A 5,934-nucleotide genomic window follows, 5' to 3' on the forward strand; every position below is an offset into this window, starting at 1 on the left:
CCCAGGCCCTGGGAATGCGTTGCCGAAAGTCAGGATAGGGTAAGTGGGTGATTCAACAGTTCCTCGCCCTAGGTGGAGGTTCATTTATGCCACTGTGAAAATCTGCCCCACCAAAAAAATCACCGGGATAGTCAAGAGCATCTTGCGGTGGAGACTGCTAGTAATCCATCACCCTGTCCTCTGTATTAATAGAGTATAGCCTGAGCACAGGGCTGCCCGGCTAGAGACTACATTTCCCAGATGCGCCGGGAGGCTAGGTGTGGCCAAGTGACTAAGTTAGTAAGTGACTAAGCAACGAGCAACTTCCTCGTTGCTTGAAAGGAAATTGCTCATCCTGAACTTCTGCTTTCTGTCCTTCCCTAGAGTTGGAAAACCAAAGTGCCCAGTTTTGACCAGGCATTTGACCAGGTCATAGTTGGACCATGACTGTGACCTAATTAGGACCTTTTGTGAAATGCACACCTTAGAGTCTGGTGACACCTAGGGATGCCTCCTCAGAAGATTAAGTGCATAAAATAAAATACACCACAAAACACCCACCGGAGTGGCTGAAGTTTAAGAGACAGAAAACCCCTTATATCTGTGAGAATGTGGGGCAACTGGAACTTTTATACGTTGCTTGCTAGGAGGAGTATAATTTCATCCAACCACTTTGAAAAATAGTTTGGCAGTATCCACTAAAGCTAAACATAGGTTTATCCATGACCCAGCAACCCCACCCGTACATGTATATCCAAGAGAAATGAGCACACATATATACTAAAGACATAGATGTTCATGGTGGCCTTATTTATGTCAAAAACAGAAAGTGACTCATGTCCATCAACAGAAGAATATGTAAATCGATCGTTTCTATTCATAAAATGAAATACCACACAAAATAAAGAGAATGGATTAACAATATGCACAAAAACTGGGATGAATCTGAAAACATTAGTTTGAATGAAAGAAGCCAACACAAAAGTGTACATACATTTGCTAGACTTTGTGGTAATCATTTTGCAATATATACAAGTATGAAATCATGATGTTGTATACCCTGAAATTAATGTAATGTTATATGCCAATTATATCACGATACGAAAGGGCTCTGGGGTCACAGGGGAAGACGAAGAGGCATAGCATAGATTTTGAGAGCAGTGAAAATATTTTGCATGATATTATAATGATAGATCTACATCATTAAACATTTGTCCAAATCTATAGACTGCACAACACCAAAAGTGAACTCTGAAGTAAACTACGGACTTTGAGTGATTGTGATGTGTCAACATAGGTTCCTTCTTGACAAAAAATGTACCATTCTGGAGAGGCGTTAATGGGGGAGACCGTGCATGTGTGGGAACAGGGTAGCTATGGGAAATCTCTGTACCTCCGTCTTAATTTTGTCGTAAACCTAAAACTGTTCCAAAAAAATAAAGATTAAGTCTTTTAAAAAAAGTATACATGCTGCATGGTTTCACTTATATGAATGTAAAGAACAGATAACACTAATGATACAGGGGTCCGAGTAATTTGCAAGAGGGGCACCACAAAAGGACACAGGACATACCTGAAATAATGAAAAAGTTCTATATTTTGGTACCATTAAAACATATAATTTCACTTACTTATACACTTAAGATCTGTGTTTATTTTATTCACCTTACTATATATATATATATATATATATATATATATATATATATAAAACGCAGTGAAAAGGTAGAATATAAAATAAATAAATAGAATATATCATTCTTGGGGCACCTGGCTGGCTCAGTTGGTGAAGCATGTAACTGTTAATCTTGGGGTTGTGAGTTCAAGTCCCATGTTGGGGGTAGAGTTTACCCCCCCAAAATTCTTGAAAATTATAAAGAAACTATATTGGAATTCACTATTAAAATATCATAAACGTTTTAAAAAACTGTTTCTTGGGGCGCCTGGGTGGCTCAGTTGGTTAAGTGGCTGACTTCGGCTCAGGTTATGATCTCGCAATTCGTGGGTTCAAGTCCCACGTCAGACTCTGTACTGATGGTTCAGAACCTGGAGACTGCTTTGGATTCTGTGTCTCCCTCTCTCTCTGCCCGTCCCGCACTCGTGCTCTGTCTCTCTTTCTCTGTGACAATTAAATACGCAATAAAAAAAATTTTTTTAAATACCATACGTTTCTTTAGTGACGTGTCAACTAAGTAGCAACAGGTCTAATAATTACCATAATTTCAAGACGATGATGAATACAAATGATACTTCAAGATGATTGAAACTGATATGAAATATCTACTATTTGTATTGGTGATAAATTCATAATCATGAATTCATTATAAATTCATAATCATAGTACTATTAGCAGAATAGTACTGCTAATAATACTATGGTTCGTTGCCTATACTTGGAATTGAAGAAAATGCTACATATAAAGCAGAGATGTAATTTTTTTCTTCTTCCAACTTACGGAGCTTCTGAACTCTATCCATGGACTCTCTGGAGGTCCAAGAACCCCAGTGTAAGTAGTCTTGAGGGGTGGTAGAGCAACAGCATTTGGGTACCTGGGTCACACAGTGGTCACGTGGGACAGAGGCTCTTGGGTCAATCTGGCCCATTTTCCATAGGGCTCTTAAGTGAAAGTCATATAAAGCCCTATTTTTGATGAGCCACCCTATCTGGGGGCTCTTTGTCATAGCAGCTTAGCCTTTACCCTCACTGATACAGACCACTCTTCGTTGAATTCACCAACTTATGACCCTCTTTCACCAAATCCAGATGGAAAACTACTTCTCAGACCCTGGTTATTTGGGAATCCGCTGCCTATTGTCCTTAAGGGGATATCCGTTATGATTACCCTCTCCTAGAAGGCACATTTACTAGGTGAGAGTCCTAGCATCTGGCCCCTCCTCCCATCTCAATCCCCAGGCCTTCAGATGGAAGAGCTCTGACTTAAAATGACAGTATCACTTCCATATGTCTTAAACTATTTAAAAAAAAAAAAGAAAAGATAAATATATATATAATTTTGAAAAAGTATAACCCCACATACTCACTACCCTGTGGTGCCTAGATCGGGTGGCTGGGACACACAGCCCCATTGGTGGAGAGCGTACACAGGCCATGGGCTCCAAGTCTCCATGTTACCACCGTGGCAGTGGTGACCACTGGCCCCACGAGGGCTGTCGCCCAGGATCTCTAGAAAAAAAAAACAAAACTCTAAACCCTAATATATATATAGTGACTAAAATGCATCTTCAGCAGACCCCATCCGCTGCTGTTGCTTCCCCAATCTCGGACTGACAAGCAAGGAGGACATTTTCTCCCCGAGAGGAGTTAGAATTGTCTAGAAATGTTTAAGAAAATCAAGTCCATTAGAGGCATTTTTGTGTTGTGGAATTTGTGAATTCGAATTTTATATGCCTGCAAAGTGTTCTTGTTTGCTTTGTTTATTTGCATTTAGTTCATGTCTTTCCTTACCCCACATACAATTACGTGTCTTCCGGTTTGTTAAAGCATTGGTCAGACAACGTTTGCCACAATAACGTCTGTCAAAGTGGCCAGCCATAAAAACTCCAGCACCACGTTCATCTGAAGGGCGCTCCCAACAACGACGACCAATTTGGCCATACTTATCCAACCTTATAGTATTTCAGGACAGCCAGCTTAGCCTTCTTTCTCTCATGCTTATTCTTCTCGGGAGTGGCATAAGACTTCTTCCTTTTCTTAGCACCACCACGAAGTCTCAACACGAGATGAAGAATGGACTCCTTTTGAATGTTGTAGTCAGTCAAAGGATGTCCATCTTCAATTGCCGGCCAGCAAGGATCAGTCTCTGCTGAACAGGAGGAATTTCTTCCTTATCCTGAATCTTGGCCTTTAACATTTCCTATTGTATCCAAGGGTTCCACCTCGAGAGTGATGGTCTTCACCCTAAGAGTTTCCACGGAAATCTACATCTTGGTGGCAGATCCACCGCAGACAGTGGATCAGAAAGGAAGTCTACTTGCCAAGTGTTTAATGATTGGGTTGTCAGAGTCAGAGTCAGAGAAGTTAGCACAGTGATTCAAATTTAAAATGTGTAGCTATTTGATCTGTGACGATTTTGGTGAAATCTCACGGTGCTTTTGTACTGTTAGAATACTGAAGACAATCGAAGTTCAAATTTCAAGTTAAATTTAACAATTTGAGAAAGTTTGAAAGTTTGAGGTCCTTAAAAAAATCAAGTAGCTTATAATTAAACAAATAGTTGGAAATATCTAAGGGAATTTAAATTGTAAAAATCCCTCTGAAAGTGATGGCTAGGGGCACCTGGGTGGCTCAGTCGGTCAAGCATCCATCTGATTCTTGATTTTGGCTCAGTTCATGATCTCACGGTTTGGGAGATCAGGCTGGACATTGGGCTCTGCGCTGACAGTGCAGAGCCTACTTGGGATTCTCTCTGCCTCTCTCTCTCTCTCTCTCTGCCCCTCCCCTGCCCATACTCACTCTCTCTCTCAAAATAAATAAATAATGAACATTTCTTTTTAAAGCGATGGCTAAAATGTGTCCAATTACTAAATAGAGTAAGATAAGTGACTTGAGTATAAACACTTAGGAAAGAACTACCTTTTTACAAATTGTAATCTATTGTGATTCATTTTCAACATGAAGATACATCTCTAAGGTCGCCTGGGTGGCTCAGTCGGTTGAGCATCAGATTCTCGATTTCAGCCCAGGTCATGATTCCAAGGTTGTAGGGTAGAGCCCCGTGTTGGACTCCGTGCTATATGAAGCCTGCTTGAGATTCTCTCTCTCTCTCTCTCTCTCTCTGTGCCCCTCTCCCTGGCTCACATAGAGAATTAGAAATTCTCTCTCTCAAATAGAAAATTAATAAAAATTAATAAAATAATAAAAATAAAAGAGCAGGAAAAACTCTTATTGAACCAAAAACAAACTGAGACACCATTTCTGATGACTACCTACCCAGACCCTTGTTTGCGAGATTCTCACATTGGCCTCGCTCTTAGCAGCGCCTGAGAAGCTTGTGTAAAACATGAATTGCTTAGCCTCTACTCCAAACTCAATCAGGAAGGGGGGGTGGGGGGGGAGTCCAGGAGCCATGGGTTTTCCCTTCCTGTGCCAGAGATGAGGGCACTTCTAGGGCATTGAAGTTCATTTGATACGAAGGTCATGCTTCCGGTGAGAAACTTAAAATGCTTTCGCATCATATCCGATCCACACGAATACCTGAATGTGTGGTATTCATAACTCCAGGCAGAGTGGACTTAAAACTGTTTCCATGGTAACAGTTCGTGCTCTGGTCTCCATGGTGAGGCTTATAAGGATCCTCCAATTTACTTTATTTAAAATTCTAGATTTATTTGCTGTTGATCAGATGCACATAAAGAGCTGTGCTTTTAAAAATAACTCTAGCCCTATTTCAGGAGTACTATAAAGAAGGAAATAGAAAGAAAAGTAATAGCAATAAATTGGTCTCTCTCATGAAAGCTCATTTCATGTGACAATGAATCAGAATATCAAGGTCAAATGATGTGAAACTGAATTAAGTAGCCCACGTATTTTTTTTAATCTGACGCCTGTCAGAAATCGTTTTGTATTATTTAATACCTAAAAGGATTCATTGTTCAACTAGATGTCATTTTTCTGCATTAAAAACATATAAATCATCTCAATAGCCTTCATGCAGGAAATATATTTCTCTTTCTAAAACACAGCTTACACAGATGTCTGATCATGGGAGAGCCCCCTGACAAACTACTCTTGAATCAAACTGCCAGTCCCTGATAGGGAGAACACCCCACAATTAAATCTACCATGTAACACAAGTTGTCCCTTCAAAACTGTCACCGAGAGTACCATGTTTTCCGTCTTTGTTCAGGTCTGGGTTCATTTAAAAAGTGGAAGTGTCAGGGTCCCTGGGTGGCTCAGTCGGTTAAGCGTCCGACTTCAGCTCAGGTCATGATCTCG

General features: G+C 40.4%; 1 pseudogene; it reads right to left on the reverse strand.

Moving 5' to 3' along the window:
• Positions 1–3,019: 3,019 nt before the first annotated feature.
• Positions 3,020–3,923, reverse strand: LOC106965554 (ubiquitin-40S ribosomal protein S27a-like; annotated as a pseudogene).
• Positions 3,924–5,934: the final 2,011 nt, after the last annotated feature.

Source organism: Acinonyx jubatus, chromosome D3 (genome assembly GCF_027475565.1).
Source record: "Acinonyx jubatus isolate Ajub_Pintada_27869175 chromosome D3, VMU_Ajub_asm_v1.0, whole genome shotgun sequence".
Taxonomy (NCBI): domain Eukaryota; kingdom Metazoa; phylum Chordata; class Mammalia; order Carnivora; family Felidae; genus Acinonyx; species Acinonyx jubatus.